A 17,895-nucleotide genomic window follows, 5' to 3' on the forward strand; every position below is an offset into this window, starting at 1 on the left:
ACATGAGCATACGCTGTTCTAATTTAGAGTCTTCATATTCACGGATCAATGTTGCTGTGAATTTTTTAGTTGAGTTGGAGGACCATTTGATCCTATTCTTTGAGGTGTTAAGTAGTAGACCCTTGTTATAAACCCTTTGGTCCTTCAATAATACATTGGACACAAACTCAACCTTTAGTATACAGTGATCACTCTCTAGTACCTCATTTACTTTGAATTTTACCATGGAGTTACTTAATTTGGCGGACAAAAAAATATAATCTATTATGGACGAACAGCCCCTTGCTTTCCACGTAAAATGGTCATTTGCAATCAATTCAAGACCCCATAGGTCACCAAAGTTCAACCAAAGAACACCTCTCATGGAAGAGCGCCCTAAGATGATGATACTTGGGTGGAAGATGTGGCGCCGGGCGTGCCGGATGATGGAGGACCCATTCCCATGCTCCCCGCAGGTTCCACTAGTGGCACTGGCAGGGGGAGATAAACAGCTGAGTATGATAATCAGGAACCACTGGAAATCAGTGGGGTTAGTAACGATGGGAGATATCTGGCGAGAGGGGACTATCATCGATTTTGAAGTGCTGGGGGAGGATACAGGGTTACACACGGGCCAGTATATTACATATCACAGAATGGTGCAGAGAATTAAGAGAACATGGCCCGAAACAGTACTGGAAGAAGAACCAGATGCTACCATAGATATAATATATGATATAGTGGAGGGGGGGCACGAGATCTTTAGACTGTACGAGATGATGATGTCTAAGGTCGGGAAGGAACTAACACAATTAAGACTAGACTGGGAAGCGGAAGTAGGAGCCCCGATAGAGGACGCGATGTGGGAACATGCCCTGGGGTATCACAAGAAGGTGTTGAGGAATGCGAGACTAAAACAGATACAACTATATAATACGCACAGGGCATATATGACACCCCAGAGGATATCTAGGTTTGAAGGTGCTGGGCGACAAGCATGTCCCAAATGTGACGAAGAAAAGGCTGGCATGGTGCACATGTTCTGGGCATGCCCAGTAATTGAGCGTTTCTGGTGTGAAGTAGCACAGAAACTGGCGGAGAAGGGGGTCACGATTATTATGGATACAGCCTGGACCTGCTTGCTGGGGGGGGGGGAGGTTCCCCAGATCGCAGAAACTTAAGCATATTAGTAAATTGAAAGATCTAGCATATGTGCTCGCAAAAAGAAGGATTGCTATGGGATGGAAGACATGTCATAGGCCACGAGTGGAGGTGTGGTGGAAAGAGTTGCAGAAATGGGCGGAGGCAGAAACCATAGTATGGCAAGAGGCGAGCAATTTAGGGGGAGAGGAGGAGGCGGGAACCCTGATGGCATGGAAATCATTAATAGCAGAATTGTTTGGAACGATACATGATCTGACAGAACTCACGGAAAAGGAGACCTCACCACGCGGGGCAGATTCAGAGTGTGGGAATAAATAGGCTTGTAAAGGGGGGTGGGATAAGGGGAGCAGTGATCGAAATTAAGCAATGAACAATTGAGCTGTTGATATATGCACTGCGTGTTTGGTTTGTATTGTTTCTGGTTTGAATAAATCAATAAAATTGTTTAAAAAAAACAAAAACAAAGAACACCTCTTAGTTTCTGATTACCATTTGCCAAATTTGCCCTATTAAGATAAAGTTCGTCCCCAACCAGCCTATCCACTGAACAGTCAGCGTTTAAATCTCCTGCAATAATTATTTGACCCCCTAGATTATCACTACACCACAGATCCATAGATTTTCCTAAGGAGATTAACTCATTCTCCAGCTGTAAATCAGAAAATGTGTTTGAGTTCCAATAAACATTAATCAACAGGAGAGAAAAAGCATCAACCCCTTCACCAACCTTAAAATCAGTTGATAGAAACGATTGTCCATACTTCCAAACCCCCGTTTTAGTGAGGCCAGGAGAATCTTTTGAGGCTGTGAACAGACCACCCTTGGGTCTGCCCCTCAGACCCCTAACCGCACATAATTCCTCAACTGCAAACCCCTCCCAGCCCACAGACGAGGTTAGCCACGTTTCCTGCAAGAGAATTAAATCAAAAGAGTGTAAATCACTCATAAGTATTTCATTATTAAAAAGATTAAAATTCCCTCGGGAATTCCAGCAAATCACTTTCAAAATGTGGCTTCTTACTAGACTGGTTTACCTTACTCTTTTAAATTGCTGATCGCATCACATAAAGATAATGCCAGCCATCTTCAGTCCTGTTTATCAGATACGTCTTCCGATCTGGAGTGAGTAGGATGTTCTTTCTTTTCATAAACCAGTCCATTAGCTCTTAACCCTCCTCCATCAAAGGCTTGCATAGGTACCATCTGATCTTTAAATGGAAAAAGATCAAACCCCATGCGCTGAAGGGCTTCAGCCTCCTTCAGTAACATTGATTTTACCAAGGGGGAACGGGATTACAAGCCTGACAAAGTCAAGTCGATCTTTGTGGATAAAATCCACTAGTTGAATATCTGCTGTAGTAATGAGGCTCAGTTCAGGAATCGCAGCAAATAGGGACAAAATATAAGGTCTGTTTAATGGTTGATACCTCCCATCATTAAACAAGGAACATAATATCAGACCCGCTAAGTTCGCAAATGCAAATACAGGCGGTCTGAGATCGTGTTCAAATCTTGTTTCTGAAGTTTCTTTCCAGGTCCCCAACTTCTCAGGTTCATTTGCGTAAGAAAGATAGTTAAGCTTATTCATTACCTCACCACTTAAACCATTTTTGTTATTTATTGGATCATCAGATCGCCCTTTGTCCTTCAGAAGTTTATTTTCGTTCAAAATATCCTGAACATTCCTCAATAGTTCATCAATTTTTGCCTGCTGTCTCAAATCATGCTCATTGCTTCTATCAGCTTTTTCATTCTGCATATCTGCCTTCTCAGTCACCAATACATTAAGCGGCTCGTTTTGTTTTTGTTCATAATGTCCTGAACGTTCCTTAATATGCCATCCACTCTCTTCTGCGGGTTAAATGGAGATGGGATGACATTAGTATCCAACGCCTCCCTATACACCGGCAGCGTGCCCATCTCCCCCCTGCCGTTGATTGACTCTTTAACCATTGTAAGGTTAGTAAAAGGCAGAGTGTTGCAAGCGGTCGGGTCCTTGTGATATAGGCCCTTATTCACTGTTTGTATAATCAGTCTTTTGGCTGGTTTGTCAGGGAGTCCAACTTCCCTCGGTGTGTAATTAATAGCTACAGATTCCTTATGTCATGCCTGTGCCATGGGCGCATACATTTACGATCAATATGGACCTTATTTCCCATTTGCGAGACTTTGGTGCTTTTCTATTTTTCCCAACAAACTACACTTACCACAATGCACTTGGCTATAACCATCTTTTCCTGGCCATACCTATTCGCCATCTTCGGAACTACAATCCCCAGAAGCCCTAGGGATCTGCTCTGCTTCCACCAGCTCAGGAACAGAGAGGGAGGTGGCCGATTGTCTGCAGGTGTGCTTAGCCAGGTGCGACCAATTAGCCTGCCTCTGTGCTGGGCTGGGCGGTATAAAAGCTGCTGCCTGCATGGGCTCAGGCTCTTGCATTAAGAGTCCTTCCGGCACCTTTTTGCTTCGAGCTACGGATCTTGTATGCGGTTCCTCCTTACTCCGGCTTTGGATCCAGTGCCCTGCCGGGCTCTCTACATTGCAGCTGATCACGCTCTGCTGCTTTCCAGTCTCCGCCTTTGCCCTTCCGGGCTCCTGCCTTGCAGCCGATCACGCTCAGCTGCTACCTTCCGCCCTGGTCTTCCAGGCTCCTGCTCTGCAGCCTGCCTCACTCCGGCTGCCTACAGCCCTTGTCCTCTGGGCTCCCTGCTCTGCAGCCTGCCTCACTCCAGCTGCCTACAGCCCTTGTCCTCTGGGCTCCCTACCTTGCAGCTTACAGTCCTCTGCAGCCTTCTACAGTCAGCGGCCCTGCTCCTCTGGGCTTACTCCTTGCTGCCGGTCCTTCTGGCTCCTTGCCGCGCAGCCGCTTCTCTCCGCTGCCAACAGCCCTTGTACTCGGGCCTTCCTACCTTGCAGCCGATCACGCTCCGCTGCTTGATACCTACAGCCTTTGTCCGCTGGGTTCTCAGCCTAGCAGCCCTCTACAGTCCTCTGCAACCTTCTACGGTCAGCGGCCCTGCCCCCCAGGGCTCACTCCTTGCTGCCTGGCCCTTCTGGACTCCTTGCCGTGCAGCCTGCTTTACTCCACTGCCTTAAGCCCTTTCCCTCTGGGCTCCCTACCTTACAGCCCTGCTTCTGTGGGCTTGCTCATTGCTTTCTTGCTCGTCTGAGCTCTCAACCTTGTTCCTTACTGTCCTCTGCTATCCAATCCTGTTACACGACTTTCCCTTCATTTCCTTCTGCTAGTTTGCTATCGACTTCCTTTCCCTGGATTTGTCTGTTAGTATCTTCTCTTGTACTGTTTGTAGACCCTTCTGTACAGAGCTTGTCTGTTGGTTTCCGTCAGGCAACCTCTGCCCCTTCCCTTGTCTCGTTTCTACGTTACAGACTCCCATAGCTGCTGTTCCAAGCCATGAGCAAACAGCGAGGGCCTCTGTTATAGCAAACTGTGCAGAAGGCTAGAGTTTTTCCTAAGGTCAGTGGACTACTCTTTTCCTATATCTGCATACACCCCAAGAGGGAATCCATTCAGTTGTACCTTATTTCCTTGCTACACTTGTCTACTCTTCGTTCTCTTTACTTTCAGCTGTGTGTGTACTTATCTGTCCACCTTACTTCGGCACAACCACCCAAACCCTTCCTGGGTGTCCTGTACCACTCTTAACAGAGTGCCATCCGTGACACCTTTATCAATATCATTACGAGCAACCCATACAGGATTGTTACAATCTCTTGCCGCAGGTTCAATTTCTGTGGTGTTAGTGGTATTTTTAAAAATATTAAAAATATCAAAAATATCGCTTAAGCCGCTTTCAAGTCTGTTTGGATTAGTGTAAGCGGGATCCTTTTTCTTTTTCATTGTTTCATACATTCCATCAAGACCCTCTTGGTATTCACTCTGAGTAGATTGGTCGATGGAAAATTTACTTTTTTATTGGTAGCTTCTTTCTGAGAGCCTACATAAATAATTGAATCAGACACTTCATTATCAACCGGATGTTTGAAATCCAAATCCCTCAGGAATTTTCTAGATGTTTTAATTTTTAGATCACCTTTTTTAGATTTATTGTTATTTTTCTTTGCCTGTTTTTTGGCTGCTTTCGACTGAGGAATGCAGGAAGGACCCCCTCCACCCGAGCCTTTGACGCTTGGTGAATCGTTCCCCCCACTCTTGGCAGACATAACGTGTCCCTTCTGCACACTTTTAGCAACTACTTCCGAAAACCTTTGAGCAGGCACTCTCTCATTGCAGGCTTTATCAATTGGAAGAGTGAGGGTAGACATTTCTCCCTCACTAATCCACTCCCCTCCATAGAAAGTGTGGTCTTCAACTCCACACCCAAACCCAACAGACCCTCCTTAAGTATAGGCACACGTAAATCAGACATTCTCTTAAGCAGGTCATCTGTTACATTAATGATCGGCACAAGTAAATCAAACATTCTCTTAGGCAGGTCATCAGTTACCTTAACGATCCTGGACAGGAAATCTGTTTGTTTCCTGTGTTCCGCCAGAATGGCACGATTAAAAATACCAATCATAGTTGTTGTCTCATCACCCGGTGGAAACTCACTTATACTCCCCGTCTGTATATCATATACTGGGTCATCAAGAGTATCATCTGGGATAAAAATAGCAGGAATGTTTAAGCCAAAGTCATCCAAGACCCTTGCATTTCCCACTAGAGGTTCTTCACTAGGGACACCACTATTCAACTCGTCACCAAACAAGGGTTGAGAGGAATCCATATTACCCTCTATGTTTCTCAAATCAGCTGAGCAGTCCTGGGCACACTGAAGTAGTTCCTCCTCTCCACACAAGGCGCAGGAAGAGGAAGCGCCGCCGCACGTGCAAGGCTAGCTCTATACATGCTTACCACATTGAAACAATCAGCCCTATGATCCTTCCGTAAAGCCGCCATTTTTTATTTCCCCATAGCACGTAATCTCATATAACACACCACCACGAAATCAACAAATTGCTCACTATCAGGTGAGGAACCAAATAGGGGCACATAATGAAATAAATTGGGAAAGTATTTTGAGGGATATTTGCTCAATAGTAACTCTCCAAAGCACCAGGTTCAAGAGACACCCCGTCACCCTCTGTGCAAAGATGTCAGTTCAATAGGCAATACATTTTGTGTTCCAAACCCGTGTGTGATTACCTGCTCTCCTAGGCTCAAAGGCGTCAGGGCCGCAGGCTCCTTAGTAGAAAATTAGTAATCACACGTTCCTTCCATCAATAGTATCTTGGCAGCACCCAGCCCCACAGCAACCCACTTTCATGGGTGCCTACATCACACTTTTAGGCAAAACAAACAAACACCTGAGACAGAATTTACCGGTCCCATAGACCCACGCTGCACGGGTGATTCCCACCAAGAGGCTTGTGATTCCTAGTGGGCTTTTGATCCCGCGCACTGCGAACAGCAAACAGTACTTTACTGTACTTGTGTGTGCGTGGGTGCGCTGGTTAGCTGGTATTTGAAAGGCAAAAAGGGGCGTCACACAACCAGGGGGCGGAGCCTCCATCAGGGAACACCTTAAAAAATAGAAATAAAGAAAGTGTTAAGCACACGGCTTACGATGGAGTCCAATGTAACAAATACAGGGCACACACAGCTTCTAATGGACTCCAGAGTAACCAAATACGGGGCACACACAGTCACCTCCTTATCACTTGACGAGGCCAGACAGAGCGGTGTTACTGCTTAATGCGTCCTCCAAGGGGGAATTAGTCGCGCTGCATCAGGCTGCATTAAGGCTGCTCAGCAGGAAGAGTGGATCAACAAACCACGGTGTTCAGGCACAAACCCAGCATTCGTTGTCAACAGCAAACAGTACTTTACTGTACATCGTGGTGCGCACGCGGGTGCGCCGGTTAGTTGATATTTGAAAGGCAAAAAGGGGCGTTGCACGACCAGGGGGCGGAGCCTCCATCAGGGAACGCCGGCATATTGCCTTGGACTGTTATGAATCCTCTTTTTCTTTTCTCCTTGGCTCTTAGTTGCTCACAACTTGTGTGGTCTTCTTTTATTTTGACCTTGTGTGCTTCAATAATGGATTCAACTCGCAACGCGCAGCACCCGTTCGTCTGACTCTCTCGCTCCAGTCTTCTAATGCTTCTTTTCTTTGGCTTCTCTCAGTGTTACCACTGTGACAAGGGTGATTACTCCAGAGTGTTTCTTCTCTTTGGCATCTCTTAGTACTATCACTGTTATGAGGAAGATTACTCCTGAGTGTTTCTTCTCTTTTTTGCCTTTTAATTCTTAGGGGATCACCACTGTGACCAGGGGGATCATTCCGATATGTCTCTTGACTTTCAAAGGAGATGTTACTGAGACGAGAGAGATCCCTACCATCTTTTTCTTGGTTTTCAAAGGAGTTACTATTGTGATGAGGACAAGCCCTCCCGTACTTCTCTTGGCTTTCAACTTCAAAGGGCTCACAACTGTGAGGAAGGTATGCAACCCTGTTATGGTTATGTCCTGGCCCCCTTCCGGGTCTCCCGCTTTGCCCATTACCTTCTTTCTTGAGGGCGAGCATAAGTGGGTCTTCCTGTGGGGTCCAGGCCGCTTCTCTCCACTATCTTCTTCCTGGTAGCATGCCTCTTCCTTTGAGGCCTTCGCAGTATCAGCGTTGTTTATGGACCAGCTGGTCCACCCTCCTTGGGTCACACCACTGCCTGGAGCTCTTCTTCCTCGGTCCGGGGTGGCGGCTTGCCTCCTCGTTACTCTTAGGGTTGTGATGGACTACTCTCTGTCCCAACCGTGATTCTCCCAGCTCTCAATTCTGGTTTCACTGCTGCTCTGCATTAGAATCTCCCGGGCTCCTTGTCCATCCCTGAAGGTTAGTCCTCTCTCGCTTTTGTTTGTGCACAGCTGGTCCCTCCCTAGTATGAACGCAGTCTTTCTTTTGTCTTTGTGGATTGAGCTCCATTCTTCTTTCCCTGTTCTATGTCTCAGTATGGTTGGCTGCCAACCAACCAGCACTCTTTATGTTTTTTTCATTCTTCTACTTGTCAGTACTTTGAAAGAGTGTATATGTGAATGGTGCAGTATCACAATAACAAATAGAGACTTGAAGGGCTGAAACCTTAGACGGGTGAAATGGTGTAGGAATGCCCTTTAAGAGGTTATGGAAGAGTTCTGTAAAGGAAAGGGAGTCCTTATCCCCAAGTGGGGAGTCTCTCCCTATGGGGTCCTCCCGCTTATTACTACCCCTAGGGTAGTGTCCTCTCCCCCTATCCTCATAGGGAAGGACTCCCCCTGTTGAGAAGGGACGAGAACCTGTGAACCATCACAGGGGGTTAATAGCTACTAATTATCACGGGACGGGCAGACAGCAGGGGAGCTAAAGCCATAAATGATCACTTAAGGAGAGCTATCAAGCAAACTGAAATTGGGGGTTACCAGACATTTGGTCGAAAAAAATTGGTCGACCAGACAAATGGTCGAACCAATTTGGTCGAAAACCAAATGGTCAAATTTTTTTTTTTTTTTATTTTCACCCCTTTTTTTATTTTTTTGGGGGGGATCCCCCCCAACCCCCTTTTTTTCTCTAAAAACCCCTTTTTTTAAAAAACGAAAACCCGAAAAATAAATATATAAATAAAAAAAAAAATTCGACCATTTGGTTTTCGACCAAATTGCGTCGACCAAATGTCATTCGACCAGTTTTCAGTCGACCAAATGACTGGACACCGAAATTGGGTCATGTATTTGTTAAGTCATGTTAAATTGATTTATACTGTGCACCGCTTCCATTTGCATGGTCTCCAGGTACTCCGATGGCTCTGAACCAGTAGAAACTGGTGTATGTACGTGTCTGCGTTCTGAGTGTGTTTGGATTTTGTGCATTGTGGTTATTGTATCCTAAGGGGCAACCTCCATTGTCTGGGTTGTTTGCTTGTGGCAGTTTGTTCTTTCATCAAATGTGTGGGTTGTGCTTTTTGTGTGTGGTTGGACTGACCCATTAGGTCATGCAGGGTATGCCTAAAGGGAGCGAGGAGCAGGGGTGGTTATTGGTTTGTACAATGTGGTTGTTTTATTGTTGGTTTCAGGATCTGTACTGTCTCTTGATTGTTTTGGGTCTTCGGTGCTAATTGTGGGAGGTGCCTGATTTTATAATAGTCTCTGTGAGTTGAATAGCCAGGTTTTCAGTCATTTTCTGAAGGTAAGGTGATCTTCTGTAGTTTTTATTTCCTTCGGGATTGAGTTTCATAGCTTGGCTATCAGACAGGAGAATGTGGTTCCTCTGAATTTTCTTTTTTCCATAGTGTTTCATTTTAATTTGGAGGTCTTTCCGTGATCTTAGGTTTCTTCCTGGTTGGTAGCGGTTGATTTTGGCTTGGAGGAATTCGGCTCCTTTTCCGTGTAGTGATTTGTGAGCGATGCAGAATGCTTTGTAGAGAATCTGTTTTTTTACTGGGCGCCAGAATTAAGGTGATTTACACACTGATTGAATTGCTTATATGTCGAGTAAGAAAGGGATTTAGTTACAGACACTACTTTATTTAGAAGGAGTTTTATTTACATTATGCAGACCAGATGCAAACAATACTACCTGAAACCGTGCTGGCTGGTCCAAAGTACATGTTTGTGTAGTAGGTGGTCCTAACGCACTTGCTTGGAGGCAGGTTATGGGGGCACAGCAATACACTTTTTCTTACTGTTAAATACTTAAGACGCATCTTGCGTGTCTCCAGCAACCCCAGCTTACCTGGATTACCCTGGATGCACCTCTGTGGGAATTGGACATGGATAGGAAAGGCAATGGTTAGGATTCCCTAAAAACCCTAGGAAAGAAGCACAGGTTATAATAAATGTATATTACACACAAGGATGAGGAGACCAAGAACAGCTGGTGTAAGGTTCGTTCAGTTGTTGTTTGTGATACATAGATACTTCCTTTTACCCCAGTGTATCGGCAGTATTTACTTTTTGTTTTTTGCTGTTATTTGCTACTACGGTTCCTTCTCGGGATGGCACGAGGGAAGGTTGATTAGTGAGTTTGTAGCTAATTGTTTTTATGGCGCAGTAGCAGTGGCATTATTTATCAGCTGCAAGGGTTGTCAGCATTTGTTTTGTGGCAGCCATAGACGTGACACATGGGTTACAGTGTGTTTTAAAGTGATCGGGGAGGTAGAATTCACAAGGTACTTGTATGTGTTGTGTCAGTGAGGAATTAACAAGGAACTTGTATCTGTTTTTTTCAGTGAGGAATACTCTATTACGGAACTCACTTGGTGGCCCATGAAAGCAGGTTGCTGTAGCCAACCTTTCAGCACAGCAGGCTTTGAAGGGAATTTCCATCACAAGGAGGTTGTGGGTTTGGAGCACGACAGGGTTGCCCAGGTCACGTTACAGTGGGTGAGGACAGGGTTCATTCCTGGGCTGAGCAAGGGGAAGGCAATAGAAGGCTAGCTTTTCCCCTGGCGGTCCCCCTCGGGAAGTTAGAACTTCCAGACACAAAGTTAATCCAAGCCTAAGACAGTATCACTATATGTTACAGATAAATCCCCCCCCCCACCCCTACAGGACTCAAAGGAGTTTGCTGCAAGAAGAACAAAGGACAAGATAAGTTTGCTGGGGAGGACAGACAGTACTTCATTTCCGGGTTGATTGCATTCATTTATGAGTGCGGCATTGCTTTATTTCTTTGAGTCGATGGGCATAGTGTTTGCTTGGACGTGTAAAACTAAGATACACTGATGCTAGCTTAGCATAACATGTCATGGCATTAAGGGGTGATCAGGGTCGCATGGTGTGACAGGAGTGGGTATGCATTGCCAATTTGGAAGAATTGGAGTGATTGTACCTAGTTAATAGGTTTAAACAGGGAATGTTCGTAGAGTAGAAGGGAGGATAGCTCAGGGGCATCATGCTCGCCCTGAAAGCAAGACGACACAGAGCAACCCAAGCAGGGCTGGACTGGGTACTAAAAGAGGTCCTGGAAATAATTACTGGGGACCGAAAGAGGCCCTGGAAATAAAGTTCAAAGTGGCCCTATATGACACATTTTTAGCAAGCCCAATGCTTTTCCTATGAGATAATATGGAAATACCACAGACAAGAGGACCAGGGTGCAGAGGCCCACCGGGAAATCTCCAGAGTTCCCTAAAGGCCAGTCCACCCCTGAACCCAAGTTCGATTCCCGGTCCGCACTTGGAAACCTCGGGGTATTAAGCGCGTTATAAATAACCTATTCTCTCCTCATACCAACGTTCCAAACGATATAAAGCAGGTCAGGGGAGGATTGGAAGAACAGGCAAAGTGTAGTGTACAGGCACAATCCCCCACCCGCCCTAATTTCAAAATGTTTTAAAACTGAGCTACACATATGTGGAGGGAGGGGAGATTAGAGACCATAGGGCAAACTGGGGCGCTTAACTGCATACGAGTTTAAGGGGTATTGGGTGGACGCTCGGATTTATGTTTACTAAATTAACTTAGGAAGATGGTGATTTTTGCTTTGCATAAGGGCCTGTGGCAACTCGCTCGGATTTTGTACGAAGATGGATGTGAAGGTCACGCTTCCACGGTAGCAGTTAAGTTTCAGCCGTTAAGGGCAAGGTGATATGCTGTACTGCAGCACGGAAGTAAGTGTGTATAAGTGGGTTACCTCTATCCAGCACTGGGGTTACTCCTGTTCGGTTTCTTGTCTATGAATGGCCACATGCCTGGATTGGCCGTGCCCAACCAACCCCCTGAAGATAGGAGGGCGTGGCCCAGGAAGTGTGGAAGAAAGACTTAACAGAAATGTATTGGAAGTCTCACACATGGGTTTAATGGCACTAATTTATTAAGTATGGCATGGCTTAATTACTCCTAGTTGGAGTGCAGTGTTCTCTCGGGTGTTTAAAACTGAGAAACATGGATGTTCTTTGGCATAACAATAGCAACCAAGAGCCGCTTCGGTCTCCACGCACCAATGGGGGGCAAGCGGAATGTTGGAACAGAGCTATAAAACGGTTAAATGGGAAATTGTTAGGAATGCTGGACACAGGGATGGGTTTGCATCCTAGGTAAACTGTGGATGAACGGAACACTATGTACTAGCGCAGAGTTCCTCGGTGGGCTCCCCCATCACTGGAGGGCTGGTAAGTGAAATCAGACTAGTTTGAGGTATAACACCCCGATATTGGGGCACATTTGAGGTGGGGGACGCGAGGGACGTCAGCACAGTTTGAAGGGTGCAGAAAGAGGTAATTACAGTTTATAATATGCATAGATCTACACAATTGTAGAAGGCAAGAGGTTACCAAGGGTAGACAAAGTGGGGGGGGTTGGCGTCAGATGTGGAAATTGGATTTAGATAATTATGTGAACATGGGCCTCATACAGCAGGAGGGAGATGTAGAGGAGTAGGTAGCAAGGTTGCAGCATTCATTGACGCTTTACTGTCTCCCAGGCACCAGGCAACCTGCAATTATGTGGGGGTGGGGTTGTCTAAACTACTCATTTTGGATTTTGTTTCACAGGATCAAAGGACCAGGCAGAAGGTTGCCAGGAAAGAGATACAGTGTTGCAACAGCCCAGAGTGGTTGGTGGAGCAGCACTGATAACGTGGGCTTATGCAGGTGAGGTAGGAAACGCGGTTTGCAAGGGGGACTCCCGGAAAGGCAATCCATAGGATCGTGGAGACAGGGATCAGTCAAGGGGTGCTTGGACCCAATGCTCTGGCCGGTGCCAGGAGCGGGTCCAGGTGGCAATTGGAGTTGCATGATGTTCTAGGCAGAGGTGCCGAAATGAAAACGGTGGATAACAGCCAATATGCTGCTTGTATGGATGAGTGGTAAGGGCACCTAGCTATCCGGGATGCCCTGGAAAGGCTGTGGGTCACCCTGAAGTAAGTGCGGGTGAATATGTAGGTACCGGCGGGCCGCTCGCCGAAGGGTAAGATGGCTCAATGCAAAGTGCAAGTTGCCTCCCGGATATATCAATGGGCCACCCAGTATCCTACAACCAGAGAATCACTAATGCCAGTTCCAAATCAAGAGAAATGTTCTCCATATTCAAAGAACTCACCACACCAGCCTCCAGCCCAGACGAAATCATCAAGGATGAAGCATGGTGTAAAGGCATCCAGGCTGCTCTCCTCAACAAAGTTAAATTACTCCAAGACAAAATAGCCTCCCAACGCAAAGCTCTCAACACCCCCACCTGCCCGCCCATACCTCTCACCTACAACTCTCCTTCACAAACACCCCTTTTTGCCTTCAGAGAAGTCTCAGAGACGGAAGTCAAGGACCTCCTTAAAAAAAATCAAACCCTCCACATGCAAAGGGGATATCTGCCCACCCTCCGTAATCAAAGAGTGAGCAGAATACCTCACCCCCATCATCACGGCTTTTATCAATGCCTCTTTCGCATCTGGAAGTGTACCACAATGCCTAAAAGAAGCCTGGGTCCGCCCGCTCCTAAAAAAACCCTCTCTCGATCCTTCCTCCCCTAACAACTATCGGCCCATCACCACCGTCCCCTTTCTCCTTAAAATCCTAGACAAAGCCGCACACAATCAAATCCAACACTACCTGGAAACCAACACCATCCTAGGCAAAAGACAGTCAGGTTTCCGCAAAGGCCATGGGACTGAATCTGCTCTTCTAGATTTAAAAAATCAAATTACTAAAATAATGGACACAGGCAAACCTGCCCTCCTCCTCCTACTCGACCTTTCTGCAGCATTCGATCTGGTCGACCACAGCATTCTCACATCGCACCTCTCCAATGCTGCACACTTCTCTCACAAGGCTACCACGTGGATCACATCCTTCCTTGAAGGCAGGGCCATGAAAGTATACTCTGACCAGGATAGCGCCCCCCCCACCACTATCAATTGTGGAGTCCCACAAGGGTCCTGCACCGCACCAACCCTCTACAACCTATTCACCAAACCCCTCTTTGACTTACTGGACTCCCTCAACATAGCGTACACCAACTACGCTGATGACACGCAGGTCCTCCTCCCCCTCTCTGGAGACTACGACCTTGACTCAGAAGCCCTCCTCAAAATCTACTCGACTATCCAAACATGGATGGCTATCAATGGTCTCTGCCTAAACGGAGACAAAACCGAAATCATCATCCTAGCCCCTAACGAAACTCTAACCAAACTCAGCCCCGATTATTCGCACATGATCATCGACAGTATTAGCATTCCTGTCTCCTCTGCCGTCAAGACCTTAGGAGTCTACATTGACGCCACACTCTCAATGACAAGACAAACCAGCGCCATTGCCTCAGCTTCTGCTCTGACTACCAAACTCATCTACGCCATAAAACCCTACCTCACCACGCCCAACTGCCTCTCCATAGCCAGAGCTACTATAGGAGCCAGATTGGACTACTGTAACGCCCTCCTGGCAGGCACCTCGTCAAAAAACCTAAACAGGCTCCAAATAGTGCAAAACAATGCCCTCCGTGCTGCACTACACATTCCCAAAATTGACCATATCTCACAGGCCAGAAGACCCGTCCACTGGCTCCCAGTCAAGGAAAGGATCAACTTTAAAATCCTCACCCTCACACACAAATGCATCAACCACACAGCACCCCCCTACCTATCTGAAACTATAACCAAGAACTCCTCCATCCGCCCCAGAAGAAGTCATCACGCCAACCAACTCCAAGTACCCACTGTAAAAAGAGCCAAAGCCGGCGGCATTGGCTTCCCTCACATAGCACCTAAGCTCTGGAATGCCCTCCCCAACTCGCTCAGAGCAGAACCATCTCTCTATCTCTTTCGCAAATCCCTCAAAACCACGCTATTCAACTAACTCCACCTTCCCTTCACCCACTTCAGCTCGCACACATCTGATACGAAAAGTGTTCGACACGAAATGCTTCCTGTAATGAAAATTGCTTTGTAACCATCTTCCTTCCATTGTAACCAGACTATGTATGTATTCATGTAACAGCGCCACGATGCCCCCGGGCTGACGTGCGCTTTAAATAAATCCGAATAAATAAATAAATAAAGTAGTGGGAATAAAATGGAGCAACAGGTTCCTGGCGGTGGGATGGAGAGGCTGACGCACTTGGAGTGTTGGTTTGCCTCAGAAATAGGAGATTGGGCAAGGGAGATCCACTGATCTCGTTAAAGTTGGTGTCTTGACAGGATGACAATGACAACTAGGGGTGGGGGCACCCAGATGTAGGTAGGGGAGAATATTTAAGTACTGACTGAGAACTCCGGGCTAGGCTCAACGCAGGGTAGGTTTGGAGCTCCGAGGAGGAAAGTGGGTCATGATGCCTAAGGGAGCAGGGTGATAGGTTCCCACTTGGTGGGGGCATTGGAGTCGCGGGGGACACCCCAAAGCATGGCAGAGTTACGAGGGCGGTCCCAGAGAAGGAGGCATGCTGCTGTCTGATCCGTGAGCTACAACCACTGACTGCTTCAATCAAGATGGGGTGACACGGGCACTGATACCACAAGAGACGGTTGGGACTCCTCAACAACCGATGCAGTGGCCTTGGGTTCGCTCCATTGTCCAAATGGGAGTGACTGAACTGGCAGTCAGATACCAGGGCGGACTGTTCTCACAAGAACGGAATTGGAGTGAGAAGGCTCACAGGTTTTGGACATGAGACTTTGTGAGGCGGGATTGGCGGAGCCACTCACTCGGGGAAATGACTATGTGTTGGGCCAGGCATTCATAAGACCTGAGCGGGGCTGGGGCCACCTGATAGGATGACTCTAATAATGCGACCAAAATGTTTCCAATAAAGTGTATTATGTTTCCAACTTTCAGAAAGTCTCTGGCTCTTGTCATTGGGGGTAAGCAGGGTGTGGGGATTTATGCATGTTATTGTTATTATGCACGGAGCCATATTAGGGGTTAGCCCCGCTACGTAGTCAGCAGCAGTCTGTAGGGTACCAAATGTTATTTGCCAGGGGCAGCCCAGTAAGTGTACAGCAGCCTGTGGGTAGGGTCTTGAAAGGCGAATGTCCGGTGCAGCCTCGCAGTGATTTCAGCAATGAAGGGCCCTAGTTACTCGCTCAATCCAGGCCGCGTCTGCAAGCAATGGACCAGGGAGTATTTGCAGCCCGCCTTGACAGGGTGCAGGCCCTACAGTATTCACACGGAACTCCCCACTAAGAAAGTGGAGCACTGTGAATTCAGGAGCACTAGCCCTGTAGGCGGTGGTGGTGTGGTGTGCTCCCCGTCATCTAGGTGAGTGCCAATAAATGAACCAGGGCCGCAGCAGTAAACACGATCCTGTACCCCTCATGTCAATGCGGCACTGCCGTGTAAAAGAAATTCCAGAGGAAAAACCGGGACATCAAACAACATAAATGGACTACCCCCCTCCAACTCACCCATCCTCCAGACCCCCCTCCCAATATTCCTGCACACCAACCCCCCCTCCCAACAGTATCTGCATATAAATTGTGCGGTTTAAAATGTGAATGTAAGCATGTTAATAAAGAAGTAGCTGTTGCTCTGATTGCTATTACATACTTTCATATTTATTTGTTTTGCAGCCAGTCTCTGTGGAGCAACCAGTTAATGCACGTGTCTGCTAACTGGAAGGTTGGTGGGTCGAGCCCATCCTGAGATGTTACAATTCTGAAAGTATTATGATGTTTATTTCATTTTTAATTGTGTCCCATTAAATTGTCACCTTCCCATTCCCCAGAACCTGGATGGGGTGTCCAATACTAGGACAGTACAAAGCTGTGATGTCCGGTCACCCTGCCCATGCTGCATCACGCACTGGGGATCCTTCACTTTTTTCTTTTCTTTTCTTTTCCCCCCAGTAGGGGAAAACCTTTGCATGGCCTCATGTTGTATTGTTTGATGGTGACCCTAGATTTTCTGTAGAGTTACAAACATCTGGCTTCAGACCTCTCTGAGGAATGGAGGAACAGAGTCCTCCCTAGTGTCTGTTTGGAACGACCTAAAGGGAACAGCGAATGCTGAAAGATGCGCTGTTCTCGTACTCCTTGACCTCTCTGCTGCATTCAATACCATTGACCACACCATTCTTCAAGACAGGCTACACTCTTTAGGAATCAAAGACACTGTCCTCACTTGGATCTCCTCCTTCATCTCTAATCACTTGCAAATCATGCTCCTCCACCTCTGCATCCTGCCCAGTACCAAAGGGGTCCCACAGGGAGCATCTCTATCCCCCTCCTCTTCAATATATATTTTAACCCACTCCCCGCACTCTTCTGCTCCCACAATCTCACCTGCTACAACTACGCAGACGATACCCAGATCATCCTTAAAATCCCCAAAACACTGGGCTCCACCCGTCCAGATCTGCCATCATGCCTCTCAGATATTGACCATTGGTTGATGACCAACCACCTCATCCTCAACCCTGGCAAAACAAATACTAGTCTGCAGGAAAACTGCACTCCTTCCTGAACCTATCCTCTGGCCTCACTCTCACGGCCCACCACCGGCAACCTCCACCTTACATGCACACTGGACACAGATTTATCCTCTCCCAACACATCAATTGCATATCCAGAACCTGTTTCCTCCACCTGCGTATCTTCCCATATCTCACCTATTCTCACTGATTCTCCGCCATCATCTCAATCATCCTCTCCCGCTTAGACTACGCAAACTGCCTTTGTCTAGGCGCACCGGCATTCCAGTTAAGGAAACTGCAAAGAATTAAAACGCTGTGGCATGCCTGCTCATTGCCCTCCCTCTCAGAGAACACATCAGCCCTACACTAAGAGTCCACGACTAGCTCCCTATTGGTCGACAAACTACGTTTCAAGCCAT

The sequence above is a fragment of the Ambystoma mexicanum genome, chromosome 12 (genome assembly GCF_040938575.1).
Source record: "Ambystoma mexicanum isolate Mex_15411 chromosome 12, UKY_AmexF1_1, whole genome shotgun sequence".
NCBI classification, from domain to species: domain Eukaryota; kingdom Metazoa; phylum Chordata; class Amphibia; order Caudata; family Ambystomatidae; genus Ambystoma; species Ambystoma mexicanum.